The 12131-nt window shown below is 33.6% G+C and overlaps 1 pseudogene; it reads left to right on the top strand.

Moving 5' to 3' along the window:
- The first annotated feature begins 573 nt into the window (after positions 1 to 573).
- Positions 574 to 1591, top strand: LOC149538189 (T-complex protein 1 subunit delta pseudogene; annotated as a pseudogene).
- The last annotated feature ends 10540 nt before the right edge of the window (positions 1592 to 12131 follow it).

Genomic DNA, 12131 nt, shown 5'->3' with positions numbered 1-12131 from the left:
CATGCTGATGCCAAACAACTAAATCAAAATGTCAAACTATCGATGCCAACTAGAGATGATTTGACATATATGCTATACCATTGATGAAAAACCCCGTCAAACTATTGATGCTAGCCAAAGATGATTCAATGAGTTTTTTATACCATCGATTGCAAACAATGTCAAATATTTGATGACAGCTAGAGTATTCAAAAAAAAATTGATTGGGTCACAATACACCTTCAATGCATTTTCAATCATATTGATACATGTTCTCAGCAATGCGCCTCTCAACAATTTTAGTTTTCTTTCTCATGGATGGGCTCTATATTAGAGTCATCATCTTTACTTGATCTCATCATATAGTCTTTGGATTTTCCAGTGACTACAATGAGAAGTGAGAATGAACTTGTTCAAGTGAGAGGAATTTGATCTGATACTCAAAGTTTCATTAGAGGATATTTGATCTATTGACTTGTTGCTAGGGTTTTGAGAGGCAAAAAAGACAACACATAGATGTTTTGGAAGAAGTTGAAAATGGAGACCATAGTGTAGCACCTATAGGCAACACTGACTACCAAGACATAAAAATACATAGACACCAAGCACAAGGACGTCATTCAACATGCCAACAACATCGTAGTGAAGGCATTTGTGGATGCAGTTTGAACCTCACTAGGTCCCAAGGGCATGGACAAGATGCTTTGCACATCCTTGGGTGATGTGATAATCACCAATGATGGTACCACCATTCTTAACAAATGCAGGTGACTCAACCAACCACACTTTCAAAATCTCAAGATATTGTTGTTGGTGATGGTATGACAACAATTATTGTCATTGTCGGTGTGATAATTAAACAATGCGTAATTTTTTTTCTAAGGGTGTTCGTCCTACCATTACGTTGGATGCCTTTCATATGGCCTTTGAGAAGGCCATAGAGGTTTTAACTACCATGACTATTCCTATTGAATTGATGGACCATGACTCTTTGGTGAAAAGTGCAAGCACTTGTTTGAACAGTAAGGTTGTCAGCCAATACTCTACCTTATTGGCCCCGCTTGTTGTTGACATCATCTTGAATGTTGTCGAGCCTGTGAAGCCTAACATTTTCGATTTGAGGAACATCAATTTTTTTCAAAAATTGGGCAGGACTATTGATGATACAGAGATGGTTAAGGGTTTGGTGTTTGATAAGAAGGCAAGCCATGTGGATGGAGGCTCCAATAGGATTGAGAATGTGAAGATTGACATAATACGGTTCCTAATTTTGCCTCCCAAGATGGACATTATGGTCTCTAATTATACAATGATGGATATGATTTTGAAGGAGGAGAGGAATTATATTCTGGGTATGATAAAGAAGATGAAAGCCATTAGATGCAACGTGCTATTGATCTGGAAGAATGTTCTACGAGATGTCATCATTGATCTTTTACTGCATTATCTATCCAAGAAAAAGATTTTTGTGATCAAGGATGTGGAAAGGGATGAAATTGAGTTCATTATCAAGATGCTGAATTGTTTACCCATTGTTAATATTGAACAATTTAGGGAGGAGAAGCTGGGGCTAAAAATGAATGTCTTTAATAATTTAGATAGTGCATTTTGAGCCATGAGGCTAAAAATGGATGTCTTTAATAATTTAGATAGTTTATTTTGAGCCATGAGGCTAAAAATGGATGTCTTTAATAATTTAAATTTATTATTTTGACAACATTGTTGATTTTGATTTGCTAAACTTATTCTTATCATGTGCATTATCTATATTGTTCATTGTGTATGATCTTTTAAACAAAATGAGAAATCATTCTTTGCCAAACCATTGTGGAGCTCAAGGTGAAAATAACTTGAAAAATGTAACTTGATAATTACTTCACAAAAACAAAATCCAATATCATATAAACATACTAAGCACACAATCAATTTGGCACCACTTACCACAAATTTATTACAAAATATTTAGTGCAACATACCTTGGCTCTTTATTTTCTTCCTCTGTAAAACTTTATGGAACTTTATTCACATTACATGATAGAGAAAGGAAGAAAAATAATTTAAGTACGTAGTGCATGTCAATCTGTCCCTACTATTTATCTAAAATGAATTGAATTCCACAATAATGAGATGAAAAAATGTTGTCATATAAATAGAACAATGATAACTTTGCATAAATATAGTTAATTTCACAAACCATTAAACAAAACATGTTCCCATTAATTCAAAAGTTGAGTTTAAGTAAAGAGTAGAGAATGATGAATTATTTGCACTTTCATATATCTTATCTATCCTTTTAAAAATAAAGATATAATAAGAGTTGTACTTGGTTATTCACAAGATATAACAAACATATGCTACTAACTAAAAATATCAAAAAAACTAAGTATAAGACAACTACAAAGACAAGGAATGACAAAGAAAGGATTAAGCACACAAGAATGCTTTCAAACAAGAGAATAAATAATTACCATCCATTACAACTAGTATGATGTTGCTGCCTTCACTATGAATAGATACAAGTGATAGAAACTAAGGCATCATAATAAATTTCAACATGTATGCGACTAAGCATAAAGCTTTGCACCTATGAAGTTGGAAATATAGGATGAACTAAATTGAAGGCAACAATGGTATATGCTAAGGAGTTTAAAATTGATATGGAAATGACTTTAAGGGAGCCACACAAGAAAGAGTATCCAAGTTGGCATGTGAATGATAATTTGAGAGAGCATTCAATGCTCCAGTCAACACGTCAACATCACAATTGCTATGTCTCCAAGACATTTGATGACAAATATAGAAAAACATAAAGTATACATGTTAATGGGGTACACAAAAGATCTATTTTTGTAGAAATATTAGAGTCAACTGTAATGAAGTTATAATGGGATAATAAATATATAAACAAAGGAAACAATAAAAACCCAGATCAACTATGTCAGAAATAAGTCATGATAAGCATATAAAATCAACTAAAATGTATTGGCTATACAATCTCTTCTAATCATCACCCTCAAAATAGGATAGAGTGAAATTGTGAACTGTTAATTGTATTTAGAGGAAGAACAGTAAAAGAGAAGGAAGAAAGTTATAACATGCCTTAGAAAACAAAAGGGCAATAATCGATTAGATAGAGAGAATTACCTAGTGTGTGAAATGAAGTTGTTGCTATTGTTGACAGATTGTAATTTCTAAGAACACATAGTTGTTGAGATTTAAAGAGAAAACTAGTTGTTTAATGTGGTTAAAGTTCAGAATTATTGACCTCAATGCAATTAAATGGTACTCGTTCCAAGTGGATTCTAGATGCTTGTTGGCTTAATTCTATCACATTAAGAGAAAATAATGTCTTTCTCACACACCACACACATTTATATAATAAATTATTAGACATTATTTTATTGTTGTTAGCAGATGGGTGAATAAATACAAATAAATAAATAAATACAATTTTTTGGCTCAATCTCCAACTGGTTAGTATGTAATGCCCTGCCATGTGACCCAAAAGAAGTTAACCTAAAGTTTTACTAAGTTTTTCAAACTCTTTTTTTTTTTTTTTTTGTTAAAGATAATAACTTAAGACAATAAGTCGAAGGGGAGAAAATCTCTTCCTCTGCTAGCATTGCTCCTAGCAAAAAGAGCCCTCGGCAGGGATAACTTTAAGGAACCCCCCCCTAATTAAATGTCATTTGGGTGAAAAAAAATTTAATAGTGTTGGTGAATTATGCATCAATCGATGGATATTTGGTGGCAAATTTTTTAATAGTTTAGACAATTTTTATAAAATAACGACGATTATAATTTTTGTTTTTAATAAAATTATTAACATTGATGGTGAATTATGTTTTGAAATATGGATATTGGTTGGCGAATATTTTAATAACCGATACCTTTTTAATAAAAAAATGGCAAAATTATTTTCCAAATAATTGAATTAATTTATTTGTTATGGCGAATGGTTTTCAAAAAGTTATAGTTGGTATGGCTATTTTCAAAAGATGGGAAATAAGTAGCCTAACCTAACATACCAACTTACATAAATTATTGGCAAGTGGCAAGTGGCAAGTGATGGTTTAAAGACGTGGTTGTTTGACTGTACATTATGGAAGCATAATCTTTGCCACTACACTGTAATTATGTTAAATGTATTATTTGAGAACTTAGACTGTCTGATGATCCAAGATCAATGGTTGAGGTTTAATTTTGGCCAACATTTCTTGAAGGAAGAAGAATTGTCGAGGTAGTCACCAGAATGTTGACATGTATCAAGGTAAGTTGTCTGCGGAGTACAGTGTACCCAAAAAGAATTAAATGTCATGTCAATGATAGCAATATTATCTAACTAGTACACTACCACTAACCACACACCACTTCCCAAATTGTACAACCAATTTTTGACAGTTTTTTATCAATAGTTACCAATACCATTGCAGTTTAGTTTATCTATAACTATATATAATAAGATGAAAGATATCTTATTATTATTACCAATACAAAATGAACAAATCTCAGATGATTGAAATGATAAACATTAATTACATGTAGATTATAGACAAAAATTAAAAATTAAAAATGAACAAAGCTTGGGTTATTTAAATGATAAACATTAATTACATGATTCAGACTACCGTCTGATGATAATATATTAACGGTTGAAGGTTTATTTCGGGACTAAACATCTGGAATGAAGCCTTGACCTTGTTCAAGTGTCTGGAATGGTGACACATTTATGTCCAGTGTGTATCACTTAAGTTGCAGGAGATAGTATATTGATGTCTTGTCACTGTTAATTACAATTTACAATTGGCCTTTTCCATCGGCTAAGCGGCTTCACACGCATTACAGGACATGCCACAGTCCACTAGCAATAGTAATATTAGTCTTAATTACAATTGGCCTTTTCCATTGATTAAGCAGCTTCACACACATTACAAAAATTAATAATCCTTGGCAGCACAACAAAGTTAGGGATTCTTAATTTCTAGGTTGAGGATTGTGATCCAAGGAAAGCAACAAACTACAGTCTCTCAGCTCTCTGCAAAAATTAAAACTAAGGGCAATGTGAACATGAACGGGTAAGTGTAACTACTAAAATCTTGAAAATTTATGTCCCGCATTTTAAATTTTTCAAGCCTCTTGATTTACAACTTTACTGTTTATATTATATAAAAAAATTTAGTCTGTAAGGTTTTACTTTTGAATCACCCCTGTAGGCTTGTAGCTATGTTTAAATATTTACCATGATGGGCAAAACAAATACCAAGAATAACAAGATGGGAAAAATAACAGAATTCCACAATATTCTTAAAACACTAGGTTTTAGTGATTTATTCCATGATATACATGATCCTGTTATTCATGGAAATAAGGGTATACTGGAGATAAGATTTGCACTTGAAAACAAGTGGAATGATTCAAATAAGGCTTCAAAATTTTGTTCATTTAACCCTAGTGTAAATGCAACTACAAATAAAATTGTACCATGGGTAGCTTGGTCAGTACACATGGCATTACCTCAAGTATTCCCTTGCCTAGAAATTGTTATGCTATGCATCAAAAATTATGATGAAAATAGAAAAGCAATTGTGAATAAAATTAATTAGGAGGAAATTTTGTCCATAACTGAGAGTGAATTTGCTAGTCTGTTGAACCTAGGGTTTCAACAACAATAGTCAAACCCTGGGAAAGCTGGCAGATGATTATGAAAAATTAGATGCAAAATAGAGAGATTCTTATATCAGAGGAATAATAAGCGGTTGTAGGCTGAGTCCAAATCATATGCCTCCTTATAATTTTGAATTTTTTGTGCTATGGGCACAGGACAATATTTCATTGCTAGCATTTTGTTTGGGATTGGATAGTAACAAACAAGTGGATGCCAACATTCTTGAAATGCTTTATCATATTCATTTTTAAAAAGAACCAGTAAGATATTGTTTTATTGAGCACATTGTTCGTTGCATGCAAGATCAATTACTAATGATTCAAAGAGGTTCATAGAAGACATTTACATTCACAACCTACTTGTGCTATCTTCTCCTAGCAAAGCATCGTGCATTATTTGAGGCAAACAAGATTTGCACTCAGACTCAAGGCCAAAATCCAATATATGAGTGGACACCTCAGATAAGGATGATTGATAACAGAAGGAACTACAACAATTTTTTAGACTTTTTTTTGGCACCAATGTACCATAAAAGTACAGGCACTCCAATGCCTAGATTGCCTGTTACTTGTAGAAATTGCATTCAACTCGAAAGTGAACTACAATTGGTTGACTGGTACTTAATGGAAGAGTACACTGTGTTAAGGTTTTATGGTTCATGGGTAGAACCCTACAAACTTCCAATACATGTAACAGAGAGGGTATTTGCATTGGAATATGTATGACAAATGGAGAGCATAGATGTACTCTTTCATGGTCAACAAAAGAAAATGATATTTCCCTCCTTGCCATTCTCCTTTGGAGGGTTCACATTTGAGAGAAGAGGATTCAAAGTGGCAGAAGCTTTTTTTCAATTTTTTGATTTGATGTTGACAGTCACTGGCAGTATGATCCACTGAACATAATTGGAGCAAGGCTTAACGACATTGGGACTTCTGCAAGCAAATATCAACATGAAAGTATTCCTTTGATTGAAAAATTTAAAAACATGGAATCCTGGGAGGAGGTCAAAAAATAGATGGAGAAATATGCTGCTGAAAATAATATGTCAATATAGGAATTGTCATCACAAATAATGGCATTGCACAAATAGAAAGGAAAAGTGTAGGGCATGACATCGTCCAATTTCTACAAGAAAGCTGATAAACCATCTACAAAACCTATTCCAAAAGAGCTAATGAATGAATGTATAGATGCTAGATGGAGTCGAAGTAAAATTTCTCAATTTTGGGAAATGAGGAAGAATCTCAGTGAGCCAAATACCTTTGCAGATCTTGATGAGGTTGAAGAGGATACAATGTTTGACAAATTGTGGAATAAGGAGCCTCCAGCTGAAGCACATCATAGTGATACTGATGATGATTATGATGACTAGGATTCTTTGAATCCCTCATCCAGTACACAAATTCAGAGAGGAGTTGATGCATCCACCAAAATTCTATATAGCAAAGGGGCAAAAATTGTAGAAAAAATGGGCTACCAAGGTTTTGGTGGTCTAGCTCCCGATTGAGAAGGGGTTTGGTTACCACCTCAACCACTAGTTGTAGCACCAAAACATGGTCAAAAACCAGACCTTGGGCATGGAGATCAATCATCAACTCATTCAATTCCATCCACATTGGATTCATCTCAGTTAATTAAATTTGTTCCTACTTCATTTACAGTTCCACTTCCAAGTACTCAGATTCAATCTGAATCAACTGTCACTCCCATAGCTGTAGATATCATGGGTACAACTACAATTAGTGGTCCAAAAAGGACATTGTATATAGATGCAAAAAAATTTGGTCCCAGAGATCAAGAAAGTGTAAAGAAGCATAAGGTTATGACAAGTACTAGTAGTACTACTAGTACAACAATGCCAATGGTGATTGTGAGTCCGACAATTGCCCATCCTTCAGGACAAAACCCTCAGAAAAGTCCACAAACCCCACTAATGGGTCTAGGTGTTGGTTATCCTCATGGTATTGGTGGAAGCTCGTAAATCAGTGCAAGTGCTATTGCTATTTCACCATTCAAACATTCAATTGTCTCACAAAATCCTGATTTTTGTTACAATGAATTTGCAACTAACTATGAAAAATAAAAAAACAAGAATAGAAAAAATAGTAAGACAATGAAGATGAAAGAAATTGCTACAGCTTGTGATGCAAAACCTACAACCAATAGGTTATTTCCCACATATGACCTAGATAAAGATATGATGGAATTCAAGGTTGTTATGCCCCCAACTAGAGATAACAATCCACTAGAGAGTTAGTTATATCCATATGAATTTCAAGTTAGCACCTTCCAAATGGATTTATCCAAAATTAAAAATGTGGACAAGATAAATGTGTTCAAAATGACCAACCAAGTGGTCTACAATTCAGTGATGAAGTTGGAGAGAGAGAAAGGAAAGCTTTAGGGCACAATAGATAAGTTAAAGGTAGACCTGGCAAATGTAAAGGCAAGTGAGAAAGTAGTAGTAAACAAGTGCAAAGAATTAAAGAAAAGGATCAAAAATTCATCCTCTGGCTCTAAAGAAGAAATTGAACAGCAAGAACAAATGGACGCAGAACTGAAAACTCTAAGGGAAAATTTGGAAAAAATGGAAAAAAAACTTTAGGATGAAAAAGACTCTTTAAAAAAGTTATATAGAAACTTGGAGAATGCTGCAAATGTAAACAATAAGTTAAATAAAGAATTGGAAAATGAGAGGGTAAAAACAAAAGCGTGGGAAGAGAAAGCAAAAGGGTGGGAAAATAAAGTAGAGCAAATAAGAAAACATAGTGAACACCAGTGCTTAGAAATGAAAGAAGACCTAAAGAAGGCAAATGATACTATTAAAAAATATGAAAATGACTTGAATAACCATGTAAATAATACAGTAAATAAAATAAAAAAATACTTTTGGGGGTAAATAAAGACTTCTACTGATAGGTTGTGTGATTGGTTCGAACTCTACAAAGCTTTTACAGATGTTTTTGGGAAGCTGAAAGAGCAACTTGAGGAGAACAAAAGTTTTGGTCAAAGATAGAAAACTGCAAAGCAGATTATGGAAGAAATCAACAGCACTTCTAACAGTCATTTGGCAAGCAAGGGAATTCAGGACCACATTGGTTCAACAATAAAGGCGACCTCTATATTTCATAAATGTCAAAAACTAATAGAACCAGAAGAAGTTCTTGCTTTATTTGGGCCAAAGCTCACCAATCTGAACAATAAAACAACCAAATTGATATCTCTTGGTTTATCAAGTCCTGGACCTGATTTCTCAACAATGGATTTCGTTGGAAGAGAAGTTTACAAAAAAAAGTTGGAGGACCAAATAACCTCTAATTTAGGCAACCTTCCTCAGGACATAACTCATGAAGGCATTGCAAAGTGCATCAAAATATTCACAAATTTGCATGCACTAGTAGAAGGACCATTGCTTGAAACTCGCTCTTCCAAGTATGGAATGCTGACGAGAATGCAGGTCATTTACCATAACATCAAATTTTTTTCCCTTCCAACTGAAGAAGAATGGAGCATACTACAAAAACTTATAGTCTGTATGTGAAAGTACTTTCAGTTTCAATCATCTCTATATCTTTACTATATATGAATATCTTTCATATTATCCTACATACTACAGTCTAGACTCTAGAATTGAGTTTAAAGTAACAAGTTTGAACTTTGTTTTTTGAACAGGATCAATGTTGCAGTCTTGCAAATGCTATTGCCTATGCTAAATTGCTAATTTACTAAACCGACCTGTCAAATGTAGAAATGTACAACTAAAGTTGTAGATGTGTTTTAGACTTGTAGATGTCTTATTGATTTAGATTTTGAGACTTGAAAATTGACCTGAAGTTGTTGTTGCTGCCTTGTTTCTATAAAAGGGAATTCAGGGTCATTGGCTTACAAGAATTGTACCATATTAGCTAAATATTGCAAATGAAAACCATTAATAATTATTAATTATGGAATTGAATCTATGATTCTATCTAATTTTCATGTTTTCCAATTCAATGTATGTTAAATAAATGAATAAAATAGAAAACAAAATTTCATTCAAGAATTTCAAATTCAAATATGAATGATCATTGATGACATGATATAAACTACACTCTACAGTAATAATACTCTTTTTTCTCAAATTTTAATGATGAAACATAATACATTCTAATTTCTTGCTTTTCTAAAATGAACATTGAATGATAGGATATCATATAGTAGTTAATAAGTTCAAAAAATACCTATTGGTTGCCACTGCTAATTTAGCAAAAATTTCCTAAATTTTCCAATTCATCTCTATGTCATCATCATCATCCAATTTTGGTAGTCCAGTTGCTTTTTTGTTCTCTTCATTTTTGTTTGTTTCTTCTTCAACTTCAAGTTCACTCTGACCTCCACTTCTATGACTCCCAATCCCATGGCTAGTGCCATTGCCGACTGTACTTGTCCCACTTGGAGTCGCTGTAGGAGATTGGTTAATGGTGTTGCCCACCCCTCTTCTTTTGCATATTTTCTTCCAGATTTCCATTGCTTTTTGATAAGGAAAAGTATTGACATCATACCTAGATGTGTATACCCTCAAACATGATTCCAAATTCTTGTCTAGATTGTTTCTTAGCTTTTATTTTAGGAATCCCAAAGCACTGAAAACAATCTAGACAAGAATTTCTATCTAAGAAGACCCTCATCCAATATTTTGTTGATAGTCACTCCATTGAATTCTATAGATTTTCAAAATTCCTTTATCAAAATCAACAACCTTCTATGATAGTCTTCTTTATTGTTGAAGGACCAATATTGAGGAAACACAATTGCCATGGCCTCAAGTAGTTGATCATATGGGAATCATGATATTATTTCAAAGGAAACTCTATAGGCTATGTCCCTTGTAGTAGATGCTATAGACTCGACGATCTTGGTAAACTCTTCCCTTGTAACTCTTGTAGCTTGCTTCTTTGGGGCACTGTAGTACATTGGTATTTGAAATCCCCTTACACAAACACATAAATCTCCATTTTCAACGATCTTTAAATAATTATCAGGATCATCCAAATCTGTTAGTTTCCACCAGTGATTAAATCTATCATCGGATAAATTTAGGTCGTACGATAGAGATTATCGAGGGCTTGCCATGACATTTTACGCAAATGAGCTGCAATATACATGGCTCTTTGCTGGGCTTTTTTCATAATTAACCTCATTTTTTCTAGTATGGGAAGAAGAGATGCCAAAGTCAAAAGTGTCTCTATATTGCTTAACCTCCAAAGCAGGTCGCCACATCTCTGATTTTCTACATTGTCCCAATTTGTGTACATCAGTCCAATCAAAGATTGATATTCAAAAAATACTTGATGCGCTAGTCCATCCAAAGAGATCCATCTAGTATCAACATCATTTAGAAGCTTTTTTCCATCGATAATTCCATCAAAAAAGTGCTAAAATTCCCTAAAATTCTTGGGACTTCGGAAAAAAATGCATACAACTCTCTTACTAAATCTTTAACCTTGTTTACTGAAGGAAACTTCTTCACAACTCTAAAAGAAAGATTCATCCTATGGGCCATATAGTGAATGCCAACAACATATGGTGAACAAGAAGCTTGCATCTTTGTGCAAAGACCATTCCTTTGACCTTGCATTACTGAAGCTCCATCCGCTCCAACACAGACCAAATTCTTCACTATTGTCAATTCATCCATAGCTCCATATTCAATTAAATTGCTCTTTACTAACTAAAATAAAGTTTCTACTATCACATTGTCTCTCAATTTAGCAACAAATAGTAGATGTGGTTGGCAGACATTATTCTGTATAGTATAAACATGCATGCATACCCATGATGTATTATCTATTACTGTAACTTCGTCTAAGGACAATGCAATAAAGGTTGACTCTTTTATTTTTCTTTGTACATCCTCTGTTTCAACCTGCGCAATACAACTTGCCCATTCCCATCCACTGTTTATCGACCAATGATTGATAGGATAGTTAGGAACTTTCAAAAAGTGTAACAAACCACTCATTTTTGGATATTTTGTCATTGGATGCCCTTTGCTCAAAATATGAAAAACATTACTTAATTGAAAAACTTTTCCACGTTCTTCTACTTCACTTGCTTTTGCAAAAATAGCATTAATAGAACCTTGAACTTCACCAAGCTTCGTCTAAATTTTTTGAAACATATAATATTCTTCAACATTCCTTTTATGTTGACATTGCTCCTTTGTTTTATATCTTACCACTTTTATTTCCTTACCATCTACAGTTGAGGTTTCGTGAATCTTACCAACATGTTTCTCTATGGTGTCTAGTTTAAGCTGCAACCACTTTTCCTTTTTATACTTCCAACTACAAATTGCACATCTGCATTCTACTGGTGGCTCACCTACAATTGGATTGTCCACTGGCTCAATGAATGGATACTTTGCTGCCCAATAAAATTTAAATCTCCTGGCCATCTCCCATTGACGATCAATTTTTTCTTTCAATTTTCCTCTCCCTTTAAT

Source organism: Cupressus sempervirens, chromosome 9, assembly GCF_028749045.1.
Source record: "Cupressus sempervirens isolate cs-2001-9-10 chromosome 9, ASM2874904v1, whole genome shotgun sequence".
NCBI classification, from domain to species: Eukaryota; Viridiplantae; Streptophyta; class Pinopsida; order Cupressales; family Cupressaceae; genus Cupressus; species Cupressus sempervirens.
This window is presented reverse-complemented; position numbering and strand designations above follow the sequence as displayed.